Consider the following 20,265-nt stretch of genomic DNA (forward strand, 5'->3'; position numbering starts at 1 on the left):
ATCGAAGACAAATCTGATGGAAGACCTCCGGATGTAAGGACCATTCCCCTGCCGCGAGGCCCTCGCGGCTGAGGAAGTCGGCGGCCCAGTTTTCCACGCCGGGGATATGCACCGCGGATATCACCGGAACCGTTGCCTCTGCCCAAAGGAGGATCTTGGATACCTCGGCAAGGGCCAAGGAGCTCCGAGTCCCCCCCTGATGGTTGACATATGCCACAGCCGTGGCGTTGTCCGTCTGGATCCGGACTGGAAGGCCCCTGAGAATCCTTTCCCAGTGGCGGAGGGACAGGAAGATGGCCCGAATTTCGAGGACGTTGATCGGCAGAGATGACTCCTGCAGCGACCAGCGGCCCTGGACCGTCAGGTGGCGAAAAACCGCACCCCAGCCAAGCAGGCTGGCGTCCGTTGTCACCACCTGCCAGTGAACTGGAAGGAAGGACCTGCCCTGGGAGATGAGAGGTGACGTCAGCCACCAGTTGAGAGACCGCCTGACCCGAAAGGAGAGTTTGATCGGTCGATCCAGGGAGAAGACCGACCTGTCCCGCTGAAGGGGTCGCGAATGGAATTGGGCGAAGGGAATCGCTTCCAATGTAGCTACCATCCTCCCCAGAACCTTCATGGCCGAACGGAGGGAGGGAGGTCGAGGACCCTGGAGCAAGCGTATGTCCCGACAGAGAGTGGATCTCTTGTCTGTGGGAAGGAAGACTCTGCTCTGACGAGTATCGAAAAGCATGCCCAGAAAGATGATGCGCTGAGAAGGAATAAGGCAGGACTTCTTCCGGTTTACCAGCCACCCGAAACGGGCTAAGGTGTCGAGAACAATGGACAGGCTTTCGTGGGCCTGAGCGAAGGACGGAGCCTTGATGAGGATGTCGTCGAGATATGGAAACAGGACCAGGCCTCTGACTCTCAAGATGGCCATCAGCGCCGCCATGATTTTCGTGAACACTCTTGGCGCGGTTGCGAGACCGAACGGCAGGGCGATGAACTGAAAATGATCTCGTTGCACTGCAAAGTGCAGGAAACGGTGATGTCCGGGAAATATCGGGACATGGAGGTAGGCGTCCTGGATATCTATTGAGCATAGAAACTCCTGAGCCTCCATGGAAGCAATTACTGAACGAAGGGATTCCATCCTGAAGTGTCTCAGGCGAACTCTCCTGTTCAGCAATTTGAGGTCCAGAATGGGGCGAACTTTGCCGTCTTTTTTCGGTACCACAAAAAGATTTGAGTAGAAACCCGTGAAGCGTTCCTTTTCTGGGACAGGAACGATTACCCCGGATTTGAGCAGAGAAGCGATGGCTGAGAAGAAGCCCGGAACTAGAGCGGGGTCTCTTGGAGGACGGGATTGGAAGAAACGATCCCGAGGTCGGGAAGCGAACTCTATTTTGTATCCCGAGGATACAACTTCCCTGACCCATGCGTCCTCTACTGCGGAAATCCAGACGTCCCTGAAAAGGAGAAGACGGCCGCCCAATCTGGGAGTTTGGCTGGAGTCTTGCCGAGAGTCATGCCGAGGTGGATCTTCCAGTCCTGGGCCTGGAGGATCTACCCTGGGAGAAACGAGGACGCCAGGACGGAGTGGGCCTAAAGGACACCGCCTTCTTCTCTTGACGTGCCTGTGGCCTCTGTTGCTGCTGGGAAAAGGAGTTTGACGCAGCGAAGCGACGAAAAGGCCGAAAAGGACGAAACTGTCGTCTAGGAGGAGGGCGACGAGGCTTAGCCTGGGGGAGAAGAGAACTTGTACCCCCGGTGGCGTCCTTAATTATTTGGTCCAGCTGGGAACCAAAGAGGCGAGAGCCCTGGAAGGGCAGACTAGTGAGGGACTTTTTGGAGGACAAGTCCGCCTGCCAGGCCTTGAGCCAAACGGTCCGGCGGATGGCAACGGCATTGCTGGAAGCTTGAGCCGCACAAGACGCGGCATCCAGGGAGGCGGAAACCAGATATTCACCAGCATGGGAAATCTGGTTGGCAAGTTCCGCTAATTGCGCGGGAGGCGCCCCATCCAGGATACCCCGCCGAAGATCCTTGGCCCATTTTGAGATGGATTTTGAAGCCCAAGTGGACGCAAAAGCTGGACATAGAGCCGCTGAAGCCGCTTCAAAAGCAGATTTTGCGAAGGATTCTATAACTCTATCGTTAGAATCCTTCAGAGATGCTCTGCCGGACAGAGGAAGCACCGTGTTGGTGGACAGCCTGGAAACAGGGGGGTCCACCGAGGGAGATGCCGTCCAATTGGCGGCAAGTTCTGGAGGAAAAGGATATAACACACCCAGGCGTTTTCCCCTCTGAAAACGCCTAGTGGGGTTCTCTCTCTCTCTGGACACGATTTCCTCGAATTCAGGATGAGGAGCAAAAAATTTTGAAGGTGGTTTGGCCCGTCTGAACGAAACCGCCTGATCTGTGGGTTCCGTAGAGGGATCCTTGATGCCACATGTTTGGTTTATTGCCCCAATGAGGTTCTGGACTGTCTCACTCATGGTGGCGATTTGGTTAGGATCCAGCTCCGAAGTATCCTCCGAAGGTGCATCAGATAATGCCTCGCCTGACTCAGGGGAGGATAATCGGTGGGACACCAACCGCGGGGGAGGGCCGAGCGGCGAGATGGAGCGTGAAGAGGACTCAGACCGACGTTCCTGTCTGGACCTTTTGTGGCTAGTCAAGGAGGGCTCGGGCGGCGGTTCCTGCGACCCGCTGGCCACTGCAGGGGTCTGCAGGGGTAACCGATCCAGCGCGGACACTAGGGTTTGAGATACCCGTGTTAAATCGGCCACCGATTGTGACAGAGAGGCGGCCCAGCCTGGGATGGGGGGATCACTCTCGGGCGGAACAGCCGGGGGATCCTGGGCGGTGGGAACAATCGGGTTGCTGCAGGACTGACACAGCGGGGAGGACTGACCTGAGGGAAGTTTGCTGTTACAGGACGAACATGCAAAGTACGTGACTAAGGCAGAAGATGAAGAGGTAGGGGGACGAGAGCGGCCCCCTTTAGAGGTAGACATTTTTAGGGACCCTGAAGATGCCAGTGGGTTAGGGGACAGTGGGCAGAGGGGGGTGTCAGTCTGCAGTGCAGCTACTCACGGACCCGGTCCTGGAAGATGTCCCACTTGTCCTCGGTGGAGAACTTCCCTGAGGTGCTGATTCTGCGATGCTGAGCCACAGAAGATGCGAGTGAAGGAGCGTGGCGCGCTGCGTGAGGCACTGCGAGGGCGGCTGCTGCTGTGAGAAGCGGTGCACACCGGCCGAGGGACCCACGAGGAAGGGGGTGGAGCCAGACGCAGAGGCGCCGGTGGGCAGGGCGCAGTATGTCGGGCGGGAAAAAAGCCCGCCCGCAGAACCGGAAGTGAGGAGCCGAGAAACCGGAAGTAGGCCCCGGCCTAAGCCAGGACCTAAATTAGAGACCGGCGCCGCCGGAGAAGGGAACCGCGGCGCATGAGCAGTGCGCCGCAGGGACTGAGAAGAGCGGCAGCATGCCAAGGCTGTCCGGGAAAAACGGAACTGGCGGGGTCGCGGCGCCAGAAGTAGGCCCCGGCAGAAGCCGGGACCTAAATTAGAGGCCGGCGCCGTCGGAAATTTGCGGAGAAACGCGGCACTGGAGCGCCGCCGGAAAATCGCGGCGCCGGAGCGCCGGAGAATCGCGGCGCCGGAGCGCCGCCGGAGAATCGCGGAGCCGGAGCGCCGCCGGAGAATCGCGGCGTCGGAGCGCCACAGAAAGTAAGTGGCACGGCATCCTGCCAAGGACGCCGTGCAGACACAGGACGCATTGTGGCCCCCGAGCAGAGAGACCGCAGGGGGAAGCGGCGCGGCAGCCTGCTAGGCTGTGACTCTGTAAGGGGCTGTGCGGCTGCAGGGAGAGAACTGCGGCCGCTAAGGAAGAAGAGCTTATGGCTGTCCCTGGGATCCCTCTAAAATAAACGCCATGAGGGAGGACAGGGGAACATCTGGAGAAAAGATCCCGGGGGAATGGAGGGGAAATACTCACCTAAACATCCCACGCCGTTACTAACCTGAGGGGAATGAGACGTCCACGGAGCTGTGATGGACGTCCTCGTCTCCTCCAACCGACAGGCTCTGGTAGGCGAGTGGGTGAGGGACGGAGCCAGGACCGGACTTCTGAGCACGCTTCTGTGCTAGGATCTTGGTCCTGGAGAGGGATCTATGAGGATACGGGGTGGCAGTACACGCCGTACTCATAGTCCGCATTGTGGGAATACAGGTGTGACTGCTCACCCTGTATCCCTCCGGAAAAAACCTGAAAAGAAACGACGCACATTGAGGTAGATAAGGGTCTAATGAAAGACCCGTGTCCACCTCCTACTGACACTAAGCTAAACTGAAGAGTTTAATGCCAGTCGGTGGGGTGTACACTGCAGAGGAGGAGCTAATTTTGTTATTTGCATAGTGTCAGCCTCCTAGTGGCAGCAGCATACACCCATGGTTCCTGTGTCCCCCAATGAGAGGCGATAAAGAAAATGAAATCTCAATGTAGAGCCTCTGAGCTTTCTGACAAATGATGATTGAATATAATTTACATTCACAGCTTTGCACATGTAATTGAATGGTGGGATAAATACTTACCATCCAACTGAAGCATAACGTGAATTTTAAAATGTTTTTCATTGATTCCAAGAGTCCAGAATTTGCTTCCAGAGAAATAATTTTCTTGCCTACACAAAGCAAAACAAAAAATGTCAGCTAAGACCAATGGAGAAAATACAATGCAAAAATTGAAATACTAAATTTGTTCTACTTACTTTGATTTGGTGTCTTCCAAAAATTAAAGAGTAAAGGCCTCACATGTTCTTCAATGTTTTACTAATGGCATCCATTCTTGATAGAAGGTCCAAAATATCCTCAAAATTCAACACTTAGAAGGTGCTCCTTTGTCAAGAATGGCAGTATTTTTTCAGCTCTTCTACAAAGTGTATGAGCCATAGCTTAAGCCATGCAATACGTAAGAAATGTACATCCTAGGTTATGCGTAGGCACACAAACTCGCAACAATACAGTAGCAACTAATCTGTATTAAGAACTTTTACTGTACTTATCATTGTAAAATGTGAGGGTATTGCACAGAAGCAACCAGTTAGTTCAAGAAATATTTCGTACCATATTTTGCTTGAGGATAACAGATTTAAGCACTTGCCAAAAGAGAATTGCATGGATCGAGGATGGTCTTTCGTTTCTTAACTGAAATACAAAAGATTAGTTTGTAGTAATAAAAATGCAATCTCAATGTAAAGCCTCTCAGCTTTCTGACACATGATGATTGCATATTGTCTACATTCAAAGCTTTGAAAATTTGATAGAATGCTTGATCAATTGCTTACCACCCAGTTGGAATATGACCTGAATTCTTCAATGACTTCCTAGGAATCCAATAGTCCAGGAAACGCTTCCAGGTAAGTAATAGGATCTTCCTGTTCTACAAAAAAGCAAAACCCAAAAATATATTTGGACAAAAAGGGAAGATTATATCCAAACATTTAAATATTACATTAGTTCTACTTACCTTGATTTGTTGTTTTTTTTAAAAAATGTTCAATAAAATCCACACATCTTCTTAAATGTTCTTCTGATTGAAACTTTTCTTGATGGAAGGTCAAAAGCGACGTCGTAATCCAATATTCAAAAGATGACTCTTTGACAAAAGCAGAAGAAACTTTCCAAGGTTCTTCTATAACATGCATTAGCTATGCCATGGCTTATGCAATGAGCAAAAAGTTATTGCTCATAGCTCTGTGCATGCACATAGTTTCACAACAATGCAGTAAAACAACTCTTTGACAAGAACCTTTTCTGCATTTAACATTGTGAAATGTGTGGGCATTGCATAGGAACAACCAAGCACTTGAACATGATCTTCTTCCAATAAATAGCCTGAGGATACATGTTTCATTGACTCCAAAAAGGGGAATTGCTTGTATCGTGGACGGTAGCTTGTAGTAATAAAAATGAAATCTCAATGTAGAGCCTTTCAGCTTTCTGACAAATGATGATTGAATATAATTTACATTCACAGCTTTGCACATGTAATTGAATGGTGGGAAAAATACTTACCATCCAACTGAAGCATAACGTGAATTTTAAAATGTTTTTCATTGATTCCAAGAGTCCAGAATTTGCTTCCAGAGAAATAATTTTCTTGCCTACACAAAGCAAAACAAAAAATGTCAGCTAAGAACAATGGAGAAAATACAATGCAAAAATTGAAATACTAAATTTGTTCTACTTACTTTGATTTGGTTTCTTCCAAAAATTAAAGAGTAAAGGCCTCACATGTTCTTCAATGTTTTAATAATGGCATCCATTCTTGATAGAAGGTCCAAAATATCCTCAAAATTCAACACTTAGAAGGTGCTCCTTTGTCAAGAATGGCAGTATTTTTTCAGCTCTTCTACAAAGTGCATGAGACATAGCTTAAGCCATGCAATACGTAAGAAATGTACATCCTAGGTTATGCGTAGGCACACAAATTTGCAACAATGCAGTAGCAACTAATCTGTATTAAGAAATTTTACCGTACTTATCAATGTAAAATGTGAGGGTATTGCACAGAAGCAACCATGTTGTGAATTCAGCTTTTGGGCTCCCTCCGGTGGTTGTAGAGGGTAATGCAGTTGTGCCTGGACTGCAGGAGTGGACAGGTGTATCTACTAATTGCAAAAATGACTGGGGTTTATAGCTTTGCAGGATCCTTTTGTCAGTGCCAGTTGTTCATTGTTCTTGAAGGATTCACTTCCCTGCTGGTCTCTCCAGTTTGCTGTGCTTTTCTACAAAGATAAGTCCTGGCTTGGTTTTTGCTGTCCACCTGCTGTGGACCTTATAGTTCTGTGCATATTCAAGTTTTTGTCTTGTCCAGTTTTGTCTGTGAAGAATTTTTTCAGCCTAGCTATTTCTCTGGAGATGCAGATATACCCCCCATGACTTTAGTCAGATGTGGTGATCCGTATTTTCTGCGGTGGATATTTTCTAGTGTTTTTTTACTGACCGCATAGTCTCTGTTCTATTCTTTCTTTTTAGCTAGTATGGCCTCCTATGCTAAAATCTGATTTCATATCTGCGTATGTTATTTCCCTCTCCTCTCACAGTCAATATTTGTGGGGGGCTATCTATCCTTTGGAGATTTTCTCTGAGGCAAGATAGGTTTCCTGTTTCTGTCTTTAGGGGTAGTTAGATGTTAGGCTGTGCTGAGTGGTCTAGGGAGTGAAAGGTACCCCCCACGGCTACTTCTAGTTGCACTGCTAGGTTCAGGGTTTGCGGTCAGTACAGGGACCACCTTCTCCAGAGTCCGTCTCATGCTGCTCCTAGGTCACCAGATCATAACACAACCAGTTAGTTCAAGAAATATTTCGTACCGTATTTTGCTTGAGGATAACAGATTTAAGCACTTGCCAAAAGAGAATTGCATTGATCGAGGATGGTCTTTCGTTTCTTAACTGAAATACAAAAGATTAGTTTGTAGTAATAAAAATGCAATCTCAATGTAAAGCCTCTCAGCTTTCTGACACATGATGATTGCATATTGTCTACATTCAAAGCTTTGAAAATTTGATAGAATGCTTGATCAACTGCTTGATCTCTAATGAAAACACAGCAGTTTAGCTTGTAGTAATAAAAATGAAATCTCAATGTAGAGCCTCTGAGCTTTCTGACAAATGATGATTGAATATAATTTACATTCACAGCTTTGCACATGTAATTGAATGGTGGGATAAATACTTACCATCCAACTGAAGCATAACGTGAATTTTAAAATGTTTTTCATTGATTCCAAGAGTCCAGAATTTGCTTCCAGAGAAATAATTTTCTTGCCTACACAAAGCAAAACAAAAAATGTCAGCTAAGACCAATGGAGAAAATACAATGCAAAAATTGAAATACTAAATTTGTTCTACTTACTTTGATTTGGTTTCTTCCAAAAATTAACCCCTTTCTGCCATTAGACGTACTATTGCGTCCATGTGGGGTGGGCTTTACTTCCCAAGGACGCAATAGTACGTCATATGCGATCGGCAGCGCTCACGGGGGGAGCGCCGCCGATCGCGGCCGGGTGTCAGCTGTTTATCGCAGCTGACATCCGGCACTATGTGCCAGGAGCGGTCACGGACCGCCCCCGGCACATTAACCCCCGGCACACCGCGATCAAAGATGATCGCGATGTGCCGGCGGTACAGGGAAGCACCGCGCAGGGAGGGGGCTCCCTGCGGGCTTCCCTGAGCCCCCCGCAGCAACGCGATGTGATCGCGTTGCTGCGAGGGTCTCACCTCCCTCCCTGCTCCCTCCAGCCCCGGATCCAAGATGGCCGCGGATCCGGGTCCTGCAGGGAGGGAGGTGGCTTCACAGAGCCTGCTCAGAGCAGGCACTGTGAAGCAGCCTGCACTCCTATCAGATCAGTGATCTGACAGAGTGCTGTGCAAACTGTCAGATCACTGATCTGTGATGTCCCCCCCTGGGACAAAGTAAAAAAGTAAAAAAAAAAAATTTCAAATGTGTAAAAAAAATTAAAAAAAATATTGCAAACTAATGAAAAAAAAATATATATATTATTCCCATAAATACATTTCTTTATCTAAATAAAAAAAAAAAAACAATAAAAGTACACATATTTAGTATCACCGCGTCCGTAACGGCCCGACCTATAAAACTGGCCCACTAGTTAACCCCTTCAGTAAACACCGTAAGAAAAAAAAAAAAAAAACGAGGCAAAAAACAACGCTTTATTATCATACCGCCGAACAAAAAGTGGAATAACACGCGATCAAAAAGACAGATATAACTAACCATGGTACCGCTGAAAGCGTCATCTTGTCCCGCAAAAAACGAGCCGCGATACAGCATCATCAGCAAAAAAATAAAAAAGTTATAGTCCTGAGAATAAAGTGATGCAAAAATAATTATTTTTTCTATAAAATAGTTTTTATCGTATAAAAGCGCCAAAACATAAAAAAATGATATAAATGAGGTATCGCTGTAATCGTACTGACCCGAAGAATAAAACTGCTTCATCAATTTTACCAAACGCGGAACGGTATAAACGCCTCCCCCAAAAGAAATTCATGAATAGCTGGTTTTTGGTCATTCTGCCTCACAAAAATCGGAATAAAAAGCGATTAAAAAATGTCACGTGCCCGAAAATGTTACCAATAAAAACATCAACTCGTCCCGCAAAAAACAAGACCTCACATGACTCTGTGGACCAAAATATAGAAAAATTATAGCTCTCAAAATGTGGTAACGCAAAAAATATTTTTTGCAATAAAAAGCGTCTTTCAGTGTGTGACGGCTGCCAATCATAAAAATCCGCTAAAAAACCCGCTATAAAAGTAAATCAAACCCCCCTTCATCACCCCCTTAGTTAGGGAAAAATTTAAAAAATGTATTTATTTCCATTTTCCCATTAGGGCTAGGGTTAGAGTTAGGGCTAGGGTTAGGGATAGGGCTAGGGTTAGGGCTAGGGTTAGGGCTAGGGTTAGGGTTAGGGCTAGGGTTAGGGTTAGGGCTAGGGTTAGGGTTAGGGCTAGGGTTAGGGCTAGGGTTAGGGCTAGGGTTAGGGCTAGGGTTAGGGCTAGGGTTAGGGTTAGGGTTAGGGCTAGGGTTAGGGCTAGGATTAGGGCTAGGGTTAGGGCTAGGGTTAGGGCTAGGGTTAGGGCTAGGGTTAGGGTTAGGGCTAGGGTTAGGGCTAGGGTTAGGATTAGGGTTAGGGCTAGGGTTAGGGCTAGGGCTACAGTTTGGGTTGGGGCTAAAGTTACAGTTAGGGTTTAGATTACATTTACGGTTGGGAATAGGGTTGGGATTAGGGTTAGGGGTGTGTCAGGGTTAGAGGTGTGGTTAGGGTTACTGTTGGGATTAGGGTTAGGGGTGTGTTTGGATTAGGGTTTCAGTTATAATTGGGGGGTTTCCACTGTTTAGGCACATCAGGGGCTCTCCAAACGCGACATGGCGTCCGATCTCAATTCCAGCCAATTCTGCGTTGAAAAAGTAAAACAGTGCTTCTTCCCTTCCGAGCTCTCCCGTGTGCCCAAACAGGGGTTTACCCCAACATATGGGGTATCAGCGTACTCAGGACAAATAGGACAACAACTTTTGGGGTCCAATTTCTCCTGTTACCCTTGGGAAAATACAAAACTCGGGGCTAAAACATATTTTTTGTGGGAAAAAAAAAGATTTTTTATTTTCACGGCTCTGCGTTATAAACTGTAGTGAAACACTTGGGGGTTCAAAGTTCTCACAACACATCTAGATTAGTTCCCTGGGGGGTCTAGTTTCCAATATGGGGTCACTTGTGGGGGGTTTCTACTGTTTAGGTACATTAGGGGTTCTGCAAACGCAATGTGACGTCTGCAGACCATTCCATCTAAGTCTGCATTCCAAATGGCGCTCCTTCCCTTCCAAGCTCTGCCATGCGCTCAAACGGTGGTTTCCCCCAACATACGGGGTATCAGCGTACTCAGGACAAATTGGACAACAACTTTTGGGGTCGAATTTCTCCTCTTACCCTCGGGAAAATACAAAACTGGGGGCTAAAAAATAATTTTGGGGGGAAAGATTTTTTTTTTTAATTTTCACGGCTCTGCGTTACAAACTGTAGTGAAACACTTGGGGGTTCAAAGCTATCACAACACATCTAGATGAGTTCCTTAGGGGGTCTAGTTTCCAAAATGGTGTCACTTGTGGGAGGTTTCTACTGTTTAGGTACATTAGGGGCTCTGCAAATGCAATGTGACACCTGCAGACCATTCCATCTAAGTCCTCATTCCAAATGGAGCTCCTTCCCTTCCGAGCCCTCCCATGCGCCCAAACAGTGGTTCCCCCCCACATATGGGGTATCAGCGCACTCAGGACAAATTGGACAACAAATTGTGGGGTCGAATTTCTCCTGTTACCCTCGGGAAAATACAAAACTGGGGGCTAAAAAATAATTTTTGTGGGAAAAAATTTTTGTTTTATTTTTACGGCTCTCCATTATAAACTTCTGTGAAGCCCTTGGTGGGTCAAAGCGCTCAGCACACATCTAGATAAGTTCCTAAGGGGGTCTACTTTCCAAAATGGTGTCACTTGTGGGGGGTTTCTACTGTTTAGGTACATTAGGGGCTCTGCAAACGCAATGTGACACCTGCAGACCATTCCATCTAAGTCTGCATTCAAATGGCACTCCTTCCCTTCTGAGCCCTCCCATGTGCCCAAACAGTGGTTCCCCCCACATATGGTGTATCATCGCACTCAGGACAAATTGGGCAACAAATTTTGGGGTCCAATTTCTCCTGTTACCCTCAGGAAAATACAAAACTGGGGGCTAAAAAAATAATTTTTGTGGGAAAAAAATTTTGTTTTATTTTTACAGCTCTGCATTATAAACTTCTGTGAAGCACTTGGTGGGTCAAAGTGCTCACCACACCTCTAGATAAGTTCCTTAGGGGGTCTACTTTCCAAAATGGTGTCATTTGTGGGGGGTTTCAATGTTTAGGCACATCAGTGGCTCTTCAAACGCAACATGGCGTCCCATCTCAATTCCTGTCAATTTTGCTTTGAAAAGTCAAACGGCGCTCCTTCCCTTCCGAGCTCTCCCATCCACCCAAACAGTGGTTTACCCCCACATATGGGGTATCAGCGTACTCAGGACAAATTGTACAACAACTTTTGGGGTCCAATTTCTTCTCTTACCCTTGGGAAAATAAAAAATTGGGGGCAAAAAGAAAATTTTTGTGAAAAAATATGATTTTTTATTTTTACGGTTCTACATTATAAACTTCTGTGAAGCACTTGGTGGGTCAAAGTGCTCACCACACCTCTAGATAAGTTCCTTAGGGGGTCTACTTTCCAAAATGGTGTCACTTGTGGGGGGTTTCAATGTTTAGGCACATCAGTGGCTCTTCAAACGCAACATGAGGTCCCATCTCAATTCCTGTCAATTTTGCATTGAAAAGTCAAACGGCGCTCCTTCCCTTCCGAGCTCTCCCATCCGCCCAAACAGTGGTTTACCCCCACATATGGGCTATCAGCGTACTCAGGACAAATTGTACAACAACTTTTGGGGTCCAATTTCTTCTCACCCTTGGGAAAATAAAAAATTGGGGGCGAAAAGATAATTTTTGTGAAAAAATATGATTTTTTATTTTTACGGTTCTACATTATAAACTTCTGTGAAGCACTTTTTGTGTCAAAGTGCTCACCACACCTCTAGATAAGTTCCTTAGGGGGTCTACTTTCCAAAATGGTGTCACTTGTGGGGGGTTTCAATGTTTAGCCACATCAGGGGTTCTCCAAACGAAACATGGCGTCCCATCTCAATTCCAGTCAATTTTGCATTGAAAGTCAAATGGCACTCCTTCGCTTCCGAGCTCTGCCATGCGCCCAAACAGTGGTTTACCCCCACATGTGGAGTATTGGCATACTCAGGACAAATTGTACAACAATGTTTGGGGTCCATTTTCTCCTGTTACCCTTGGTAAAATAAAACAAATTGGAGCTGAATTAAATTTTTTGTGAAAAAAAGTTAAATGTTCATTTTTATTTAAACATTCAAAAAATTCCTGTGAAGCACCAGAAGGGTTAATAAACTTCTTGAATATGGTTTTGAGCACCTTGAGGGGTGTAGTTTTTAGAATGGTGTCACACTTGGGTATTTTCTATCATATAGACCCCTCAAAATGACTTCAAATGAGATGTGGTCCCTAAAATAAAATGGTGTTGTAGAAATGAGAAATTGCTGGTCAACTTTTAACCCTTATAACTCCCTAACAAAAAAAAATTTTGTTTCCAAAATTGTGCTGATGTAAAGTAGACATGTGGGAAATGTTATTTATTAAGTATTTTGTGTGACATATCTCTGTGATTTAATTGCATAAAAATTCAAAGTTGGAAAATTGCGAAATTTTCATAATTTTCGCCAAATTTCCGTTTTTTTCACAAATAAACGCAGGTACTATCAAATAATTTTTACCATTGTCATGAAGTACAATATGTCACGAGAAAACAATGTCAGAATCACCAGGATCCATTGAAGCGTTCCAGAGTTATAACCTCATAAAGGGACAGTGGTCAGAATTGTAAAAATTGGCCCGGTCATTAACGTGCAAACCACCCTTGGGGGTAAAGGGGTTAAAGAGTAAAGGCCTCACATGTTCTTCAATGTTTTACTAATGGCATCCATTCTTGATAGAAGGTCCAAAATATCCTCAAAATTCAACACTTAGAAGGTGCTCCTTTGTCAAGAATGGCAGTATTTTTTCAGCTCTTCTACAAAGTGCATGAGACATAGCTTAAGCCATGCAATACGTAAGAAATGTACATCCTAGGTTATGCGTAGGCACACAAATTTGCAACAATGCAGTAGCAACTAATCTGTATTAAGAACTTTTACCGTACTTATCAATGTAAAATGTGAGGGTATTGCACAGAAGCAACCAGTTAGTTCAAGAAATATTTCGTACCATATTTTGCTTGAGGATAACAGATTTAAGCACTTGCCAAAAGAGAATTGCATGGATCGAGGATGGTCTTACGTTTCTTAACTGAAATACAAAAGATTAGTTTGTAGTAATAAAAATGCAATCTCAATGTAAAGCCTCTCAGCTTTCTGACACATGATGATTGCATATTGTCTACATTCAAAGCTTTGAAAATTTGATAGAATGCTTGATCAATTGCTTACCACCCAGTTGGAATATGACCTGAATTCTTCAATGTCTTCTTAGGAATCCAATAGTCCAGGAACCGCTTCCAGGTAAGTAATAGGATCTTCCTGTTCTACAAAAAAGCAAAACCAAAAAATATATTTGGACAAAAAGGGAAGATTATATCCAAACATTTAAATATTACATTAGTTCTACTTACCTTGATTTGATTTTTTTTTTAAAATGTTCAAAAAAATCCACACATCTTCTTGAAGGTTCTTCTGATTGAAACTTTTCTTGATGGAAGGTCAAAAGCGACGTCGTAATCCAATATTCAAAAGAAAACCCTTTGACAAAAGCAGATCCTGTCCAAGGTTCTTCTATAACATGCATTAGCTATGCCATGGCTTATGCAATTAGCAAAAAGTTATTGCTCATAGCTCTGTGCATGCACATAGTTTCACAACAATGCAGTAAAACAACTCTTTGACAAGAACCTTTTCTGCATTTAACATTGTGAAATGTGTGGGCATTGCATAGGAACAACCAAGCACTTGAACATGATCTTCTTCCAATAAATAGCCTGAGGATGCATGTTTCATTGACTCCAAAAAGGGGAATTGCCTGTATCGTGGACGGTCCCTTGTTTTTCTAACGAAAAGACAGCAGTTTAGCTTGTAGTAATAAAAATGAAATCTCAATTTAGAGCCTCTGAGCTTTCTGACAAATAATGATTGAATATAATTTACATTCACAGCTTTGCACATGTAATTGAATGGTGGGATAAATACTTACCATCCAACTGAAGCATAACGTGAATTTTAAAATGTTTTTCATTGATTCCAAGAGTCCAGAATTTGCTTCCAGAGAAATAATTTTCTTGCCTACACAAAGCAAAACAAAAAATGTCAGCTAAGACCAATGGAGAAAATACAATGCAAAAATTGAAATAATAAATTTCTCCTCCTAGTATAAAAATACTCCTCAAAATTGCTAAAAAATAATAATAATAATAATAATAATAATTTTTATTTATATAGCGCCAACATATTCCGCAGCGCTTTACAAATTATAGAGGGGACTTGTACATACAATAGACATTACAGCATAACAGAAATACAGTTCAAAACAGATACCAAGAGGAGTGAGGGCCCTGCTCACAAGCTTACAAACTATGAGGAAAAGGGGAGACACAAGAGGTGGATGGTAAAAAAAAAGAGAATATTCTTAACCTGCTGTAAAATATGTAGTGCGACCTCTGCTCTTATGAATACTCACCACTGTATGTATTTTATTTTTCAAAATTTTGCTACTTTTTTTCCTCAGTGATGTTCATAGACTTATACATGTTCACTCGTTCCCCAAAGAGTTGGACCCACTGACTCATTTTTTATTTTATTTTCAATTATTTTTTATTAGGTTTTCTTAAAATAAAACATTTGTAACTTTTTTTTAAGACAAAAACGCAATCAATTATACAACATATCAATAGTTAGGATTTTTAGGTATGACTGTTTTTTTATGTAATTTTTATTTGGTTTTACAATGCAATCAATACAACACAAAATATACTGATCACTGGCACATAGGGTGTTCATCTCCCGTGTGCTGGGCCAGCAGGCCTCAGAATATCACAATACCTATTACATTAGTAAATGCAGAGAAAAGAGATCCCTAGTTAACAAAACGTAAAATCAAAATCTATAATCATTACCATAAATACACATAACAATATTCACGTAATATAGTAATGTATACAATATATACATATAGAGAGCTAGATAGATACATATATACCAGGCTGAGGGACATATATGGCAGGATGAAGGGCATATATATATAAATATATATATATACATGTAGCAAGATGGGGCTAAGATGTGGGATATATATACCTGAAGGGCCAATTCTTGCACCGGGGCCCATCGGACCCTAATTACATCCAATATCTGCACGGTACCAGGGCTGGGGTCAGGTATAACAAGAAACTCCTCACTGGCACCAACCGACACATTCCAACTGTCATGTCACAAATGACAGAAAAAGGAAGCATCTGATTGGTTGGTTCAAAAATTCACTCATTAATATTAACAAAGCAAACAAAGCAAGCATCTGATTGGTTCATTACACTCATCACTTAGGTAAATGAGAGAATCAAGGAGCGTCTGATCATTTAGAGGTTCACGTGTAAAACTGTGTAAGGAGAAATATGTCAACATTACAAGGTCTAAATACCAGAAAAACTTATTCAATATAAATCCAAATCAGCATTGAACTTATTCAAAAAGATATATGTAAAATACAATACAAATAGAAAATGTAGAGAATTAATATTGTAAAATGAGATCTTGCTTTGGTTAAGAACATATGATATGCGTGTAGAGGACCTTCCACCAAATCTTTCATGTTGACCTGGACACACAATGTAATAGTGGCTGCAGAAGTGGAATAAAACTTTTTTTTTTTTAGTTTTTTTCACCTCTCTCTTGCAGATATACCAGCAATCAAAGTATTTGGCATCCAATGAGTTCACTTTAGTTAAGCTGAATTGGGTGTTTTTATTGGGGTGTGTACGTCTTCTCCCTGTAGGAGTCGCTCTCCGGTAACACCCACTTGGACGTGACAAAAGTTAACTCATTAGGTGCCAAATGATTTGATTGCTGATATCTCCACAAGGAGAGATGAAATTAAAAATAAATAAAAAAAAGTTTTATTCTGCTCTGCAGTCACTATTACATCGTGTGTTCAGTTCAGCATGAAAAATGTGATGAAAGGTCCTTTACACATATACCATACAGTCTCAACCAAACACAAGATCTTATTTTACATTTTTCATTCTCTTTAGTTTTTATTTATATTGCATTTTACATATATTTTTGAGCATAAGTTCAATTATGGACTTTAGAAATTGCACATATTATGTTATTGGGTTTCTTTTTTCCACTCTTGGATTAAAATGATCCCAAAACCTGGACAGGGAACATCTAAGGTTTAAATTTGCAACTTTTATTAATCCAGGATCACCCTGATATTCTAACATTTAATTGGAAATGCACTCTGGTGAATAAACTCATGTCTAATACATAGCCAGCAGCTTTTGTTTTGCCAAAAGATTTTTTAAGAAGCCACACAACATGGTAGACTCTTCTGGCAGGACCCTACTCTAATCTAACCTATTAAACATTTCTTAAATACCCCATGCTCTTTTTAGATATATTTTTATTTATTTTTCTCTAAGGGAATGTGTCACATACATTTTTTAAAATGACCAATAATACTATACACAAGGGACAAGCGCCATCACAGCATGACCAAATCACATATTACCTCCACATAGTGACCGGATAATACCACATATATAATACAGTGATCTCAAGTGACATTATACACATGAGCTCTGTCTATAGTGTCAGTGTACAGGTTGTACGGTGATCACCTATGACGTTATAAGAAGCCAAATTTCTTTCACCACCTCCCTAACAATCTTCCACTGGATACTTGAATGAATACATAACTAAAACCCATGAGATAGGTCACAACTAAAACCCATGAGATAGGTCAGTCTTAGGTGTCTGGTATTTAGGGCATGCAGTTTTTCTGTCCAGTTTCAATTCTGCCCAAAGTGAGTCAAATTCGTAAATTGTATTGTACATAGTTTTAACACTCCAAACTTAGCGTATTACCTGTTATAATCCGGTGACCTAGGAGCTGCATGAGAACTTTCACTGGAGAAAGTGGCCACTGTACTGACCGCAATCCTGAACTTAACACCGCAACTAGAAGTAGCCGTGGAGTGTACCTAACACACCTAGACACCTCGTCACAGCCAGAGAACTAAATACCCCTAAAGATGGAAATACGAATACTATCTTGCCTCAGAGAAAATCCCCAAAGGATAGACAGCCCCCCACAAATATTGGCGGTGAGTCGGAGAGGAAAAAACATACACAGGCAGAAAAACAGGATTAGCAAAGGAGGCCACTCTAGCTAGATAGGACAGGATAGGACAGAGTTCTGTGCGGTCGGTATTAAAACCCTTCAAAACATCCACAGCAGAATATACAAAAACTTCCTACATCTTTACTAAAAGATTTGGAATGTAAATCTGCAACTCCAGTGAATCCTACAATCAGAGCAGGAATAAAACTGAAACAAGCACACTGGCAGTGTGCCACAGAAACAAAAAACAAACACTTATCTTTGCTGAAATAGGCAGCGAGCAGGAGAAGCCAGAAAGGAGCATTGACTACTGGCAAGGGCTAAAGGATCCTGCCCACTAAAATATCCCAGTCAGAATTGTAATCATCCGATACACCTGGCCAGGTCTGTGACTCAGAGACAACTGCATTCCCACCTACAACCACTGGAAGGAACCCAAGAGCAGAATTCACAACAGTACCCCCCCTTGAGGAGGGGTCACCGAACCCTCACCAGGGCCCCCAGGACGATCAGGACGAGCCAAATGAAAGGCACGGACCAAATCAGCAGCATGGACATCAGAGGCAAAAACCCAAGAATTATCCTCCTGGCCATAACCCTTCCTATTTGACCAGGTACTGGTGCTTCCGCCTCGAAAAACGGGAATCCAAAACCTTCTCAACAACATATTCCAACTCCCCATCAACCAACACAGGGGCCGGAGGATCAACAGAGGGAACAACGGGCTCCACATATTTCCGCAACAAAGATCTATGGAAGACATTATGGATAGCAAAAGAGGTCGGAAGCGCCAGTCGAAAAGACACCGGATTAAAAATCTCAGAAATCCTATAAGGACCAATAAACCGAGGCTTAAACTTAGGAGAAGAAACCTTCATAGGAACATGACGGGAAGACAACCAGACCAGATCCCCAACCCGAAGCCGGGAAGCAACACACCGACGATGATTAGCAAAACGTTGAGCCTCCTCTTAAGACAACACCAACTTGTCCACCACATGAGCCCAAATCTGCTGCAACCTGTCCACCACAGAATCCACACCAGGACAGTCAGAAGGCTCAACCTGCCCAGAAGAAAAACGAGGATGAAAACCAAAATTACAAGAGAAAGGCGAAACCAAGGTAGCAGAACTAGCCCGATTATTAAGGGCAAACTCGGCCAATGGCAAGAAGGCCACCCAATCATCCTGATCAGCAGACACAAAGCATCTCAAATAAGTCTCCAAGGTCTGATTAGTTCGCTCGGTCTGGCCATTTGCCTGAGGATGAAACGCAGAAGAAAAAGACAAATCAATGCCCAGCCTAGCACAAAAGGCCCGCCAAAACCTAGAAACAAACTGGGAACCTCTGTCGGACACAATATTCTCCGGAATACCATGCAAACGAACCACATGCTGAAAGAACAACGGAACCAAATCTGAAGAGGAAGGCAATATAGGTAAGAGCACCAAATGAACCATCTTAGAGAACCGGTCACAAACAACCCAGATAACAGACATCTTCTGGGAGACTGGAAGATCAGAAATAAAATCCATCGAAATATGCATCCAGGGCCTCTCAGGGACTGGCAATGGCAAAAGCAACCCACTAGCACGGGAACAACAAGGCTTGGCCCGCGCACAAGTCCCACAGGACTGCACAAAAGAACGCACATCACGTGACAATGAAGGCCACCAAAAGGACCTACCAACCAAATCTCTGGTACCAAAAATGCCAGGATGACCAGCCAACACGGAACAGTGAACCTCAGAAATCACTCTATTAGTCCATCTGTCAGGAACAAACAATTTTCCCACAGGACAGCGGTCAGGTTTGTCAGCCTGAAATTCCTGAAGAACCCGTCGTAAATTAGGGGAAATGGCAGAAAGGACCACCCCCTCTTTCAGAATACCGACCGGCTCTAAGACCTCAGGAGAATGAGGTAAAAAACTCCTAGAGAGGGCATCAGCCTTAATATTCTTAGAACCCGGAAGGTACGAGACCACGAAGTCAAAACGGGAAAAAAACAAGGACCATCGAGCCTGTCTAGGATTCAACTGTTTGGCAGACTACTACTACTTTGGGGGTGCATTATATTACGTATGACTATGGGAATGCATTAAGGTTCATTATACTACTTTGGGTTGCATTATTCTGTTATTGGTGTGCATTTTACTATATAATATACTTTTGTGGGGGCACATTACACTATATATGACTATTGAGGTGCATTATACTCCAATGAGGTGCATTATTTTATACATGAATCTGGGGGTGCATTATACTGCTATGGGGGTGCATTATACTATATATGACTATGGGGGTGCATTAAAATACTTTGGGGTGCATTATGTTATGACTATAGGGGTGCATTAAACTACTTTGGGGATGCATTATACTACTATAGGGTGCATTATACGACTATGGGAGTGCATTATACTACTATGGGGTTCATTATACTGCTATGGCGGTGCAATTTACTACTATGAGGGTGCATTATACTACTATATCATGCATTATACTGCTATGGGGTTCATTATACTCATGGGGCTGCTTTACACTGCTATAGGAGTGCATTATACTATTGTCGGGGTGCATTATACTATAAAGGAGTACATTATACTACTATGGGGTGCATCATATTGCTATGGGGGTGCATTACACTGCTATGGGGCCACATTATACTCCTATGGGGGGTGCTTTATCGTATATATGATTATGGGGTGCATTA

Source organism: Ranitomeya imitator, chromosome 7 (assembly GCF_032444005.1).
Source record: "Ranitomeya imitator isolate aRanImi1 chromosome 7, aRanImi1.pri, whole genome shotgun sequence".
NCBI classification, from domain to species: domain Eukaryota; kingdom Metazoa; phylum Chordata; class Amphibia; order Anura; family Dendrobatidae; genus Ranitomeya; species Ranitomeya imitator.